The sequence below is a fragment of the Podarcis gaigeae genome, assembly GCF_964106915.1.
Source record: "Podarcis gaigeae genome assembly, chromosome: 4".
NCBI classification, from domain to species: Eukaryota; Metazoa; Chordata; class Lepidosauria; order Squamata; family Lacertidae; genus Podarcis; species Podarcis gaigeae.
In genome coordinates, this window is record NC_139677.1 from 37304329 (window position 1) to 37321043 (window position 16715).

General features: G+C 41.0%; 1 long non-coding RNA gene across 6 annotated transcripts in view; it reads right to left on the reverse strand.

Annotated features, from left to right (window-relative positions):
* The window catches only part of LOC310842538, a 49226-nt gene extending 35878 nt beyond the window's left edge, over nucleotides 1–13348 (reverse strand). For 3 of the 6 annotated variants that reach the window (XR_014563167.1, XR_014563168.1, XR_014563169.1), the window contains exons 1-3: nucleotides 13223–13348; nucleotides 9766–9893; nucleotides 8141–8218 (exon numbers count right to left, since the gene is read on the reverse strand). This is a non-coding gene — a long non-coding RNA (uncharacterized lncRNA). Of the gene's footprint in view, nucleotides 1–5854; nucleotides 6570–7115; nucleotides 7235–7913; nucleotides 8026–8140; nucleotides 8219–9765; nucleotides 9894–13222 lie in introns of those variants that run through there. The other 3 variants (XR_014563171.1, XR_014563170.1, XR_014563172.1) reach the window with 3 other exon arrangements.
* Between the last annotated feature and the right edge of the window lie 3367 nt (nucleotides 13349–16715).

Below are 16715 nucleotides of genomic sequence, written 5' to 3' on the forward strand. Positions count from 1 at the left end.
ATATTGGGAAAGATGGAGGGCACAAGGAGAAGGGGATGACAGAGGACAATATGGTTGGACAGTGTTCTCGAAGCTACCAGCATGAGTTTGACCAAACTGCGGGAGGCAGTGGAAGACAGAAGTGCCTGGCATGCTCTGGTCCATGGGGTGACGAAGAGTCGGACATGACTAAACAACAACAACAACAACCTAGAATGGATGGCCAATATTTTCTTAATGGGAGCTGATAGTAGTTATCTCACTACCTTGCTCAAGCATTTATTGATTAGATCAATGAAGGTACTGTTGGACTGTGCACACCACTACAGTCTTCGTATGTTGAGTGGGAAGGTCCGAGGTGGATTGTAAGACCATCCAGCTGAATGTTCTTGCAGTTTTCTGTGACTGTGAAGCCTAATCGCAGAAAGTTTGGGGGCTCTCTGTTTCAGATATTTCCATATCCTTTATGCTCCACTGCATTTTTATCTGGAAGGGTATAATAACATAACCTCATTTCTGGGTTTGTTTGTTTTTCCCCAATCAAGCCAAAAGGCAATATTTGGTGTGGAATGAAGAAAATTACTTCTTGCTCATTCCTATTAATTGATAGAGTATTTTAAATGTAACACGAGCCAAGCCAAATAAGTTAGAAATGTAAAACCGCCTAGCCAAAGTCCTACGATATTCAGTATATAAAGTATTACTAAATGGAAATTTGAGGCCTATTAGTGCAACCAAAATCTGAACACCTGTCAAATTAGCTTTCATAGTTATATTTAATGCAGCATTCTGGATGACTGTTCTGTAATCCTGTTAAAATTTAGTTGAAGTTATTCCAGTCCTTCTGTCTAATAAAAGTTACTTGTTTAGCCCAGAAAACTGACATGTGTTCAGATTTCAGTTGTGTGTGTGTGTGTGTGTGTGTGTGTGTGTGAGGCAGAATGACCTCAGAACAGGGACAGATGAATCTGATAATTTGTGTCTTTCACTTTCTCCCTTTTTTTTATTTCACATACAACCTGACTCTTTTCTGTGTCCTTCACTATGTTATATTTGTGATTACCAAGAAGACGAGAGAGAGAAACTCATAATGGTGGTGGCAGCATATATCTTTCATTACTTCATTCTAAGATGCTGCAACTACACTTGAGCAAATCAAGTTCCATTGAACCCAGTAACTAGACTCATGTGTGTGCAAAATGTATGGGTTGTTGGCAGTGGCGTAGCGTGGGTTGTCAGCACCCGGGGCAAGGCAAGTAATTTGCGCCCCTAACCCCTAACCTGCCACTGCTGCCAGCTTCTTCTTGCTGCTGCCTGGGCTGGGGTATTTATGGTAAGGTAGCCACGGCGGCAGCGGTGGCGGGTCCGTGCCAGGTGATCTGAGGCGAGTTGCCGCTGGCGCTGCCGCCCAAACGACGCCGCTTGCCCAGAGGAGGAGGAGGGCAGAGAGGCGAGGAAAATGCAACATGGCACAGCAGCTGCAGCGGCAGCGGGGCTGTGAGGAGGGGCTGCCTGGCGCGCCCTCCGCGGCCCTGACGTGCGGGGACCGTGGCGAGCGCTGAGAGCGCACAGCTCGTCGGTTCCGCGAGACATGGGACTCTGCTACAGCCTGCGCCCGAGGCTCTTCGGCGACTCCGGAGGCGGCGAGCGCGCCCCACCCAGATGTTGCACCCAGTGCGGCCGGCCCCCCCTGCACCCCCACGCTACGCCACTGGTTGTTGGGTATGTATATCACTTGTGTGCATGCCATTTAATATTAAAACAAATGTGCACCAATCAGGCAGGGAAGGAGATGGCTAGACAGGAGTGTAGGGCAGGTATGGATGATCTCATTTCCACGCCATGCTTCAATGATACTCAAGTGTTATATTTGGGCAAGCTATATACCTGGCTGAAGAAGGCTGTGGATTGCAGCCTTGTTGCATAATTGACAATAGTAATTGTGATCCTATGACTTGCATTCTCTCCTACATGATGTCAGCTAAGGCTTTACAGATGGTAAATCATGAGAGGCCTCAAGCAATAGGGAGAAAATGAATGGTGTAATCAGAAATTGATGCCTCCTTGTGGAACTTGATGAGATACAGGTTTTAAGCTTCAGTCAATATTGCTGTCATGCTGTTTGGAGGCAGCTGTAATTGATTAATCTGTATCAAAATGCCACATGATCAGCAAGTGGCTCTGATCTAATTGAAACAAAATATTTTTCACCCATTAGGAACTTAAAAGAGAATCATTTAATGAAAATAGGCAAGAGCACTGATCTACTCAACTTTCCATATGTTCCACCTGCGGCTTAGCATTCCGAAAATAAATTAATTGAACACAGTGAAACATTTTTCTAAAATGGTGGAAATCAAACTAGAATAAAATAGAATGGAATCAAATAGAATCACAAGGGTAATTTGATAGAGGTATCAGATATTGCTTCATGTACTGCCTAGCACCATGTCCGTATGATTTGTTTTCTGCACTGGTGTATCAACTTTTGTACTTTTTGGTTGCATGTATGAGTTTCGGTAATCCAAACAGAAGCATAAAATAATGAAACAGAACTTCTAATATTGCCACATCCATAATAGACAAACATCACTGTGCCTAGGATAGACAGGTAATTATGATATGAACCAACAGACACAGTGATGAAGGGCAGCCAGAATGGGAAGAAAGAGACAATGGGTAGGAATGGAGTGGGTTTAACCTTTAAATTTACTTTGTGAGTTGCTTTCTATTATCAGATATGAAGACATCCGCTTATAAATCCCTACACATATACAGCCCAAGTTGCATGCTTGGCTTTAATAAACATGTCCTTTAGGACTTTTATGAGGTATTAGCAAATGTCCACCATTGTGATAGATAGTGGGGTTCTCTCACCAAAGAATATTTGCCCCAAACTCAGATCTTTGCATCTCTCTCTCTCTCTCTCTCTCTCTCTCTCTCTCTCTCACACACACACACACACACACACACACACACTGCACCAGAAGAACATCTACGGATCAAAAGGACATACATTGCAGAAATCCTTGGCCAGACTGTCCCTGTAATCTTAGACTAGGGGCTCATTCCGCTTCTCCCACCACTTTCCCCTGGGAAAAATCTCATCTTTACAGCTGAATTGGAGCAGACATCAATTGGGTTTTCCATAGGAAGACTTAGTTTTCCTGGAGAAAGCAGTGTGGCAAATGGAAAACTGCACAGACCCATGCCTAAGAAGTGTGGGGCAAGCTGAAAGCAGCTGGCACCTGTACTTTCTAGTGCATCTGAATGGGACACATCTATGGACAACCTAAGGAAGTACCATCCACCTTGGGCCTGCCCATAAAAAGCAAGTCTAGAGTGAGAGACCAAGGTGATATCTGCTGCTTCGAGGAACTCTTCTCATGAAACCTTTGTGGGTGAGATGAAAGTTTGTTGGACCCTGGGTGAGAAGCCAGAGGCTGAGAGGGAGGGTATATCAGTCAGAAGGAAAATGAATCAATATTATTTACAAAGATATTAGTAACTTTGTATTAATGGAAAACTTTTATATGGAACACTGTATTTTGTAATATTTTCTTTAAGTTGTCTGTTGTTGCTTCAGTTTTCTGCACACTGCTTAGAGATATTTCAGATGTATTTAGCAGTGTGGAAATCAAACAATCACGCAATCAATTCAATGTTTTGCTTTTTGGATTTGGATTTGATATCCTGCTTTATCACTACCCGAAGGAGTCTCAAAGCGGCTAACATTCTCCTTTCCCTTCCTCCCCCACAACAAACACTCTGTGAGGTGAGTGAGGTTGAGAGACTTCAGAGAAGTTTGACTAGCCCAAGGTCACCCAGCAGCTGCATGTAGAGGAGCAGGGAAGCGAACCCAGTTCACCAGATTATGAGTCCATCACTCTTAACCACTACACCACACTGGCTCTGTTCATTGAACTGAATGGAACACGCTTTTGTTTGCAGATGTGCCAATCGGCTTGATAAAGTTGGTGGTGCCTGTGTTACACCATGCCTGAGCAAAACATCTCCCTCCAGAGCCACAAGGTTACATATATGTTTCTGAAAGATAGAACACACAGCTGCAGATGTGGGATGCCTTGTCTTGGAAGTTTTTCAGTGAAAAGGTAAAGGACCCCTGGACGATTAAGTCCAGTCAAAGGCAACTATGGGATGCGGCGCTCATCTTGCTTCAGGTCAAGGAAGCAGGCGTTTGTCTTCAGACAGCTTTCTGGATCATGTGGCCAGCATGACTAAACTGCTTCTGGTGCCATGGGACACCGTGGCAATTGTCAGAGGGAGTGGAAACTCTGTTTATCTTCCCACCGCAGTGGTACCTATTAATCTACTTGCGCTGGTATGCTTTTGAACTGCTAGGTTTGCAGAAGCTGGGATATAACAACGGGAGCTCACCCCATTACATGGATTTGTTGTTTTGTTTTTGTTTTTTAATATTTTTATTGCTTTTGAGAAAATACAGAAAAAAGAATAAAGAGTAGTTATGAGAAAATAGAATAGAAGAATAGAATAATAGAATAGAAGAATAAAAGAAGAATGGATTTGACCCACCAACCTTCTGATCGGCAAGCCCAAGAGGCTCAGTGGTTTATACCACAGCGCCACCTACATCCCTAGGTTTTTAAGGAGTAAAGCAATGGGTGGGGAAACGGGAAAACATCTCTCCTCTGCTGCTTTTCCTCTTCCAATCTCCCCTCGCAACACTGCTTTTCAGAAAAGGTATGCACTGTTCAGCTGTCCCTTGCACATATTCATGTGTAATGTACAAGTTGAGCCCTTAGTACTTATACTCCTTTCAGCAAATGGGATGAACTTGATTGTTTGCATCAGGAAATAAAGCTTTCTGAAATCTCCTCCCTGGCAACCTTTCATCCTGGGCTTTGCAATACAGTTCTCTGGAAGAGAGTGATGGGCTATCATGTTTGCCAAAAGCTCAACTATTTCCAGCATGCCAGAGAATGGAGATTTTCCATTCTTGGACAATATCTCACTTTCTAGGGTGTGGTATAAATGCAGGGGGGGGATGAAAAGCCATAAATGACGCTGTAGTTTCCACAAGTGAAGTTAAATCTAAGAATAAATGTGCCTAGTGTAGCAAAGCAGACTTCCCAGAAGATGTTACATCAGTAGGACACAATGGACTCCAGAGCAGCCTCACTAAAATCAATATGACTGCAAAGCAAGTAATTTGAGGGGAATGACAACATTCTTAATGCTTTTCTTTTGTAGATATTAGTTGTGCACCTAATATAATTTTGATCACATTACAGAGAACATTAGAGGGAAATGAAAGAATAGCTTAATGCATTCTATTTGGGTAGCCACTGCTATGGCAACAATCCCATTATGGATGAACAAAAACTGGTGCATTAGCCATAGAAGCAAAAAGGAAATTGGTGCCTGTTTCAGCCACCAAAAACAGCTATCACTTCATGTGTTGAATTTTCACATAAAAGCTAGTAAATTCAGCATTCATTTAACAAAAATAAATACATCATTTTTCAAGCATGTATAAATAAGATACACACCAATTGTTGTTTCTGGACCCCTCTCTCTGATTGGCATGTTCACCTATGTAGTCAGACTGGAACTATCACATGTTCCATCCTCTGTATTTTACCTTGTGCTGGAGTGCTGATCTCTGTCATGAAGTACTCTTTAAGCCCCAAATTTTGACACACAATACCCAATTTTCAGACATTTCCAGTAGATGTGATGTCATATGCCACATGTGTACTGATTCTAAGCTTTCTAGGTCATTTAAAAGTGTTTTCAATTAAATTATATACTATAAACCAAAACAGAAAAGAGGAATCTAACATACAAATTCTCATGGTTGGTTCATAGTCAGATGAGACTAACATAAGGGGACCAGTTACAAAAAGTATTATTGTGATGCCCAGATTTCATGCATTGGTAGAGTTAACGAGTTATGCACAGCTTTTGTAGTGGTGTAAATAATAAAGTCCCATCATATGGCATAAAGATGTTCCAGGTTTGCCAATCCATCTGAGACTTCCCAAGTATGCATTATTATTTTCTGAAAACGCCAAACATTTTTGTACCACAGTGATAGTTGTAAACTTTGCAATGTTTTCCACTTTTGCACAAGAGAAATGGTAGCTGCTGCAAACAGCAAGCCAAAAGTTCTTTTGAATGTATAGTCATTTGCTTCCTTAACACATAGATTTACAAACGATAGCTGTGGATTCATCTAAATTGTAATCTTGAGAATCTTTAAAAAATTGTGGTGTGCTTTGGACCAAAATATGTACACAGTCCCATCATAAATGAAAATACAGTATGTTCCCCATGCCTCATAAGCTTTGTAGTTCATGTTATAAAAGACCTTAATTATTATGGAATACTGTTCTTGACTCCTGACTTTGAGCATGAGGTGTACATATGTCTTGTTTCAGACTTCTCTGGCAACCTTCTTGGTCAATCCAAAGATCTTTATCAAGAATATTGATGTTGAAAGTCCCTGTTCCTGATTGAGCTTGAAGAGAGCTGTGGGTGTCCTGACCACCAATGGATCAACACAGATCACCAGACTAGAAGTCTCAAGAGAAGACACCACTGCACATCTAAGGGGAGGACAAAGTAGTTTAAAAGGCTCTCAGAAAGATTGCTTTTGCAGATGGACTCTGAATGGGTCCAAAAATGTTTGAGCTGTATATTAATGGCACTTCATTGTAAACCATTGTAATGGTCCTCCTTGCTAGCACCCAGGGAAAAGGAACCCATTATGCCCAAGGTGGGTTTCATGATTTGTTTCATTCCAAACAAATGATGATCTGTAGCCAATGTTTGTTCTTGGCTAACAGGCTGTGGTTTGTTTTACTCAAACAAATCTACTTTCTGGTTATATCACTAAGCCAGGGATTGTGGATTGTTTCTCCTGTGCACTAGCAGGGAGGGGGAAAGTGGCAGAGATCAGAAAAATTCCTGGCAAGCCATTTGCTATAGTGACTGCAAAGTCAATGCTTCCTTGCTTAAGAATCTCCATGCAAAGAGCTCTTCTCAAGCTTGAGGTCCCAGCATCCAGCCAGCATCCAGTCTCATGATTCCCATCCATCCATCCATCCATCCATCCATCCATCTGCCCATTTGTCTATTAATTTCTAAACTACATCTTTTAAGTTTTGAAACTGAAGTCAGTTCCTTCCTGATTTCTCAGAATCTCCTTTAGTGGCTCTGGGTTGAAACATGACTGAACTATGCAAAGTTCTGCTCATACTCGGCAGAGGGTCTACAGAGCAAAACAAAACCCAGTTAGAGCCATTTCTGCAGTTAGGGAGTCTATTTGGACTACACTGGCATATACCTTAATAGATGCATAGGTTTCACTGGAACTAAATGCCATTTCAGCACATATAGGAAAAATGACTTGACATATGCCGGATATCACTCAATTAATCGTGACGTGAACTTCATGTAACTAAAAAATGATGAGACAAAAGGCCTTTTGTCTCATCTTAAAGCAACGCCAACAAATATAGCAGATGTGAATGCCTGCCTCAAACTTAAACATCAGACAAGAACTTCACCCTACCTAAGACTTCAGGCATCAGGCTTTTCCTTCATCAGCTGTATTGTTCGTTCCACATCATTTTAAGCTTGTCGTATTTAGGGCTGGCTCTTTCTGATATGATCTTATTCCTTGGGGCAGTCTATGTCAACATGCAAACAGGAAGGCAAAGCCCAGGGTTTCTGAGATATGATGTGGGTGATCTTTCTCTTCATGTTTTGACATATCCATGTGGAAATCCTGAAAGGGGCCAGGTGTGCATTGCTTTTACTTTGATCTGCTACAAATGTGTGTGTGTGTGCATGTGCCATGGTCTGCAGAAGCCTGAATTCTGCATTGCCACACCCACGTACCTGTCTCCACAGCAGATGGGGAGTTAGAGCATCACTGTGGCATCAGCTCATGTGATGTACTCTTTATTATCAAACTGTTAACACTGGAAAGAAATGAAGATTCACTGGAAGTGGGGATTCTGAACGTGTTTTAAGATAGCAACCTCATATTCCCATTTGCTGCAAAGGTTGAAAGAATAATAATTAAACCCATTTATTGCTAAAGGAAATTGCCCATTGTAGCTTCATCCTAAAGATAATGGTATAATTTGAGCTCTGAAAATTCTGAATTTACCTGCTCCTTCCTTCTTGGATTAATGGGCAGTCTGGATCTTAGTTATCCACTGGCGTTTGCTCTGATGCAGACCTAATGCTGCATCATATCACAGCATATCCAGAAAAACAGCATATCCAAGTACAATTTAAAACAATACTTACTGATTTACATAAGATAAAAATGCATCTTTAAAAAATAACTTAAATGTGAATTTCTATGCAGATTTTTAAAAACAAAACCCCAATGCATAAACAGGATGGAATGGGCTGATTTGTGGACCCATACAAAATGGCCTAGCCTTGTTAAAGATTGATTCAGCCATTCCTGTGGCATTCTTTATAGAGTTTATCAGCAGCCGAAGAATGATCTCAGCCATGCAAAGCTTATTGTTGAAACAGAAATGGAGAAAGATACGGTATAGTATGAGAATTGTGAGCAATACACATCTAAAGCATCTTGATATTATTATAACATTCCATCACTCTTATTCTTTTCATATTTCTGTTTGTCTGTCAACTCAACAGTCTCCCTCAGGGGGAAAAAAAACAGCTGGGGGTCTGACATATATTTGGAATGTATTTTGTTTTAAAGAAAAGTGAACCAACTTTAACACTCATGCGTTCAGTAGCCCCGTTAGAAGCACCTCTCCTGGGAGAACTTGGGTTACATGCATGTTCAGCCCACAGTGCTATCTGATTATTCCCAGCTGCTAGATTTGTGACAGACGATTTCTAAACACTGGGTAGTCCATTTGGCCTTACAGTAGGCTTTAAGTATTCAGATTCCTATATGACAGAAATTAAACAGATCTGGTCTCAAGACTATTGTTAATAACACTTAGCCAATAAATCTGATATCGAGCTGTGTAATTCTTTTCAAAGACAACGCCACTGAACTCTTTACCTTTCTGGTGCAGATGACAAAATGATACCAGATTAAAAGCAATTTTACATTAAAAATACACGTCCCAAGCAACCAAAACATTTGAAAAGGGCATTTCACACATAAGACTAAGTGTATCTACTGCTATGGGAGGTATATCTTCATGTATATGCCGCTCATTCTTTAGATGCTAAATCTAGAACATATCTAGCACAGGGTGGTTCCAGATGACCAGTTTACTGAGCATTCATCTTGATTTGTTTCCAGGTAGATACGACAATGCTGGCTATTTAAGGAGAATTTATCTGTATTTGTTTATGGGGAGGTTAGATGACGGTCATATATGCACTATACATACATATGAATTCACATTAAACAATCATGGTCCCACCCCCCACCCCCCAAGAATCCTGGGAACTGTAGTTTATTAAGGGTTCTGAAAGTTGGTAGGAGACCCCTGTTCCCCTCACAGAGCTACAGTTCCAAGAGTTCCCTGGGTTGATCGGTAAACCATTCTGGGAATTTTAGGTCTGAGAGGGGAACAATGGTTTCCTCACAACACAGGAAGCTGCCTTATACTGAGACCATAGGACCATCTAGTTCAGTATTGTTGACATGGATTGGTAGCAGCTCTCCATATGTATATCAACCAATTGCATCTTCATGGATAGATTACGTGAACATTCTCCATGAGAATGTTGCGTGACCATGGGGAATGCACACCAGGACCAGTAGTTATGCATATTAACCACTCCACTTACATTATGCTTAGCTTATAAATATGGAGAGAAGTGATGGAAGAGGTAGGTAAAAATGAACCTATCTGAGATGGATACCAAGTATTAAACATGGCAAGTTGGAAGCAATCACAGTTGGCTTCACCATACTCCTAAAATGAACAGAAAGAAACATTTTTATTTATACATAAATTAATCTAGTTTGGTAAAACCATTCTCTTTCATTTATTTTCCTCATACTAGTTTTAGTCTTAAATCTAAAGAAAAAGCACTAGTCCCGCAATTATTTCATCCTTGTTAATGCAAACTGTGGCAAACTTTGAAGCAAAGTATGTGTGTGTTGTGTAGATTTGAGCAATGACACTTGCAAGACTATTTAAAAAATGGCACCTTTGGAAGTGGAAATGGTAGTCATATATTGGAGATACTGACATATAGTTTTCGAAAGGCCATTCTGAAGTAAGTAGGAAAGAAATGGAAAACTTATGGTTCAAAGCAACATGCCCCAAAGAACAATGAAACCCTGCAAGGCCCAAAATTGGTGAACAATGTGGAAATTATGACTGTTTTATGAACTTTTATAGTAACTGGAATCTTTCAGGTATGTCTGAAAGATTTTACTGGGTGTTTTTTATTGGGGAACAAATGAGAGAAATATAACTACAATGTATAGGTGTTTCCACCATTTTGCTTTGCAAAATTTTGCTTTGCAAAATTCCCAATAACCACGTCAGAAATCATATGCATAAACTACAGTGAGCTCAAGTCAGAGAAAGTGAGCTAGCACTGACATTTTATTGATATTATTAAGTCTGAACTATTTTAAATGAATAAAAGAATAAAGTAAGTTGCACTTGTTTAAATGGGTCTAAATATCTCTGGATTAGAAGCTACCCTAGTAATCTGTCAGAGACCATAGATTTGTGATGTGGATTACAGCAACTAGGTGCACATGGAATAATCTGACTTCAGAATATGTTTGGATATGTTTTTAATCCCCACAACCCGGAGCCACACATGGTATGTACTCATACCAGCACTACACACTATGTTTTTGGTAAAGATACACACTAAAGATGTAAAAGGATGACTCAGTCATCCATTTTAAAATAAGGAATATGGGAATCTCAGAATTCCTACAGAGCATGAATATGTGAATGGACAAACTAGAAAATGAAACTTCAATTGTGTATTTATATATAATGTTAACAGTTGTCTTTATTTCTTTTAAAAATGCAAGTGGAATCTTCTAGGGGATCATTATCATGAGTGCTAGAAGGATATCCGTATCTGAAGAAGTGTGCATGCACACGAAAGCTCATACCAAGAACTAACTTAGTTGGTCTTTAAGGTGCTACTGGAAGGAATTTTTTTTTTGTTTTGACTATGGCAGACCAACGCGGCTACCTATCTGTCATTTGCATCTTGTACACATTAAGTGCAAATTTGCATTTAACTTCCTACCTCATTTGGCCCTCTGATACTTTTAAATAGAAACATCAGTGGTTGAACCTGGATATTTATGCAATCAAACCATATGGCCATTGCTTGACTGATGGGATCCTCCTCAACAAAAGAAAATGGACCAAGTAAAAATGCTTTGGGATTTATACATGCCTCATACACTCTTTGTTGCCCATATCCAAATTACAGATTATGATGGCCTAGAAATCCAAAACCAAAGGATATACTCAAACATGTTTTTCTTGCAATAAGCTTTGTTTTAATAAATACTTACTTTTTGACCTGAGTCAGTTCATGGTTTGTACCATTCTTCAATAAGCATATCAAATTGGTTGTTTTTATTTTTATTTTGGTCCTAGTCTGCTTGAATATTAATGTTACTTAAGGAGGCATTTTGGATGCTTGTTTGCAGCTAATATGCATACCATGCACTAGGTATGTCATAGCGAGAGTACGATATAAAACCCTGTGAGACCTCCTCTTGTCTATGCAAGCTAGGTGAAGTTGGTAGCTACTCAGCTTTGCAAAGCAAAGTGGCAGCACAGCTGAGCAAACACAGTAGAGAAGTGATGAAATAATCAGAAGTTGGACAAAACTATTTGTGTTGATAGGCAAAGGGGAGGGAACCCATAAGGGGGTAAGACTCCTATTGCAGGAAAGTCTGATTCTTAACATATCTGTTAGCCAAATGTTTCCTACAATCTGGAACAACTTTTGCTCCCCAACGCGTTCCCTTTGGCTTCTCCGAATGGTGACTCAGAGTTTGTGAGAGAATAAAATGTAGCATCTGCTGAGGTTGCAGCCTTGGAAACTGTGGCACCTATGAAGGCACTGTGATGAAAGTGAAGTGCATCAAAACTGGGGATAAAATAGAATTGGAAGCTGATAGGTTGAGACAAAGGGCCAGAAGCAGATCTTGAAGGAGAGTAGAAAAAGCTCGGAGCATTTCAAACAAGGACATAGAAAAGGTGGGGAACCTCAGGAATGTGGCCTCCAGCCTTCTCTGTTTGGCCCTCGGGAGTTTCCACAAGCTATGCCCAACACAGGCCTTGCTTTACGCCACAAGTGTTCTTGTCTGGCTGCAATATGCCCTAGACCCTGATAATGCCTTTAGGTTGACTGGAGGGAGAATAGAGAAGGATAAAGGGTAAAGGGACCCCTGACCACGAGGTCCAGTTGTGGACGACTCTGGGGTTGCAGCGCTCATCTGGCTTTACTGGCTGAGGGACCTGGCATACAGCTTCCAGGTCATGTGGCCAGCATGACTAAACTGCTTCTGGCGAACCAGAGCAGCACACAGCAGGAAACGCTGTTTACCTTCCCACCGGAGTGGTCCCTATTTATCTACTTGCACTTTGACGTGCTTTCAAACTGCTAGGTTGGCAAGAGAAGGGACCGAGCAACGGGAGCTCACCCCATCGTGGGGATTCGAACTGCCAACCTTCTGATCGGCAAGTCCTAGGATCACCCGTCCCAGGATAACCCGTGTCCCTGAGAAGGATGATATTATTATTATTATTATTATTATTATTATTATTATTATTATTATTTTATATGTCACTTTTCAGGAAAACTCTCACCTGCTATATTCCTGGGGAAATTATTTCCCTGGCCACAACTAGGCTGTGCACAAAGAGGACACAAAAAGTGTTCAACTAAATTTGGATCCTGAAACTTAAGAACAGCCATTTGTACTTGGGGTACTTCATGGCAAAATTGTGGGTGCAGCCCAAATGCTAACCCTTGCTATGACACTTAGAGGGAGGGAGGGAGGGAGGGAGGGAGGGAGGGAGGGACTTGCTGCACCATTCAGACCCCAAATCTTGCCGTCACAGGACCACAGGAAGCTGCCTTATACTGAATCTGACCTCTGGCCCATCTAGCTCAGTACTGTCTGCACAGACTGGCAGCAGTTCTCAAGGGTTTCAGTTGGGAACCCTAACTAGAAATGGCAGAGTTGACCCTGGAACATTCTGCAGGCAAAGCAGATGCTCTTCTGCTGAACCAGCCTTCTCACCCACTTTCACGTTGGTATTTGAAGCTGGTCACTCCAGTCTGCTGAAGAGGGTTACTGGTGCCAGTTAAGTTGCTTTCTTTGGCAGGGAGCAAAGTCTAGCATCTCTGTTCCAGTAGCCAGATAAAGGGATGCTGGCACAATATAGAATGTTTACACAGCAATCGCTAAGGTAGAAGCGCAGCTTTAGACTGGCTTGCACGCAGTTCCATGAGATGGCAAGGCTTTATCATTGGTCATTATCTTGATACATTTGTATGTGGGACCGTGCCATGGGGTTTAGATTATATGAAGAGCAAAACAGCTTCTGCTATGTATAGAAACCGAAGGTCCCCCCCCCCTTTTAAGAGTTTAGTTCACTCCATATGCTTGAGCACAAAGAACACAATTCAGCCAAAGGTAAGCACTGATTTCCATGAGAGACATAAACACACCTGGAAACGTTCACTTGGACAATCTAAAAATATAACGTGCCGTGATAAATATTTAGCTTTCAAGCTGATTCAGTTCACAGTTTGGACACTTCTCCAATGAGCACATCAGATGTAGTTAATAAAACAATAGCCAGCACTTTTTCTTTCTTTCGTTTCTTTTTGGTCTATTTCTATATAATCTAAGAGGCAAGTTTGGAAGGTTGTCCCTATGTAATTAATTCCTTCGCCTTTCTTTTTTAAGTATGTGTGAGGATTTACAATCAATATATACATAATGCATGTGCAGCCACATTTGCATAAGTAAGCAATTTAGTTTAAACTTTATTGTTTTTAATATGTTGGCGGGGGGGCTTCCCACTCAACAGGTGCTCCCAGAAGTCGTTCCGAAATGCATTGTCTTCACAGTTCGTGGCTATGGCTGAAGCTTTAAATTGAACCATTATGGGATGAGTGGAGAAGAAAAGAAAACTGAATGGAGATCCTTTCCACACTTTTTTTTTGGGGGGGGGGGAGGAATACATGAAAGACAGATTACGGTAATGTATTCCCCAGGGGAGGAATTTTGCTTGATTAGGTGTGTGGTGGCCTCTAGTGGTTCATCTTTGTAGAGAAACTCAATACAGCTACTGTCAGCTGGCCTGAGAATTTAAAAATATAATGAACAAGATCAACAGTAAAATCCTATGTACCCTGAAGTAGGCTTTGTGGAACTCAGGGGGACTTATTCTAAGTAAACATGCATAGCATATGGCTTCAAGGGTAGCAGAAGAGTTGGGATGTAAGAAGACATCATTTCCCATTCTGCCTTGTATTTGTTGCAAGCTGCAGCGTTTCTGTTCCACTGCCATTCATCTTCTGCTGAAATTTGCATTATTCGTCTCACTGCTGTGGCAAGGCTACACAACTTATGTAACTGAAATATCCTCGGAGTCGAGTGTTGATTTCATGCTCTTTATTCAGCTCCTAGTAGTGAGGAATGAAAGTTCCCCCACAATATCTGCTTTATATACATTATTTACACAATGGGCCGCATGTGATTGGCTAATTCTGGGATTCTCCTGTAGGCCAGTCAGGTTGCAGATTCACTTCCACCTGGAGCTGGATTGGGTGGCTCCTGAAGACCAATCAGACTGCTGCATTCTGGATCCTATTGTTCTAGGACCAATCCAACTGCTGCATTTTGGATTCTATTCAACTCAGTACATAACAGTAACTTACTCCCAAGCAGGTGGGAAGTACTCAGTGACGTATTATTTGTGGACTGAAAGCAACTGCAATAGTGAATATGGATCACATTCGCTGGCTTAAGAACAAAATAATATAAGAAGAGCCTTTGGGATCAGGCCAATGACCTATCTAGCCCAGACCTTGTTCTCAAAGTGGCCAACCAGATGCCTATGGGAAACCAGCAAGCAGGACATGAGCACAAGAGCTCTCCCCTTCCTGTGGTTTCCAGAAACTGATATTCAGAAGCATTATTGCCTCCAGCTGTGAAGGCAGAGCACAGCAGCCTTCAACAGCTCTTCCCTCTATGGAGTTTCATCCTGGACATGAGATGAATAAGCAAACAATAGGAACTCCCACTCCTATTTCTGTTTTCATCCCTACAGGCTAGACAACCACCACTATGCTTTTCTGAAACCAGAACCAAGAATTGTCAGAAAGACTGCCAAAAAGTTTCATTGCTAGGATGTACAAGTTTGGCGAAATATTTATAGCATTCCTTTGAAAACCATCAGTAGCACTTTCATAACATGATGGCGATCTTAGAAGTGACATTGAGATTTTGGAGTGCAGAAATCGGAGCTGAAACTGGAGGTTCCTCTTTAAGGTGAAACCTTGGTTGGAATGTAGAGGTACTCTGAGGATCAATCTTTGTTTTCAGAAGAATAAAATCACTTCACTTTCAGAGTATGTAAGAAACGCTATCCGAATGGAGGAAACAAAAGCATCCAGAGGCACAATACTTCAGAGATAGCCTACACTCTTCCCCATATTCCTCCTGCTTATGAAAAAAAGCAAGTGTAAGGGAAATTGATCACTGTTTGTTTTTTTAAACAACAACAACAGCTACCTCTTGCCTTTCATGCATGCTTTTCAGTAGAATTTGGTCTATTAGACTGGTCCATTAGACTAGGTCACTTTCCCCAACCCAGCATCCCACGACAGCACAAATTACTGGGTATCTAAGGAAAGTGAGACTTAGGACATCCCTTGAGTGAAGTCAGTAAGATGGCAAGACTCTTATGCTCAGAAGTGATCCACAACACTGAGAAATCCCAGAGACAAAAGTGCTCAGATGTAAATGAAACATCATAAGCAGCACACTCTAAATTAAAGAAATTGTTTTAGTTCTATATAAAACCATTCAGCTTACAGTATTTTCAACATGCTTATAAATCCAAGCTTGAAATTAATGATGCAAAAATAAAGTGTCCAGACAAGTGAGTGGGAAAAATGTTTCTGCTCCAAGGTCCAACGTCTAATTAAAAAATTACTCCATTAAGTTATATTTAGAAGCATATTAAAAACTGTTTCTGGCATCTTTGAATGGAAATTTCATTACTTTCAATATAATGATCTTAGACAAAAAAAGCAATGCTTACACAAATGAGTTGAAGGGTGTATGTAGTTACACTGAAAAACTGCATTGCATATGTACATATAACTGTTAACAGTTCCTGCTACAACAGTATACTTTCCAACTTTTTTAAAAACAACTTGTCAGAAAAACACATTAATAATTTAAGGTAACCTATGCTTCGAAGTGTTGTGACAGTGTGTTAAAAATGTATGCTTTATTTAGATAAAATGAAATCCTTAATGTTATCTAAATTGGAAGTTATTGGGTGATATCCAACTAACTCATATTTAGAGTAGACTCATTGAGATCCAATGCATTTAAGGCACTTAAGTCTATTGATGTCAGTGGGTCTATGTGGAAAATGATGGGACGCGGGTGGTGCTGTGGTCTAAACCACAGAGCCTAGGGCTTGCCAATCAGAATGCTGGCGGTTTGAATCCCCGTGACGGGGTGAGCTCCCATTGCTCAGTTCCTGCTC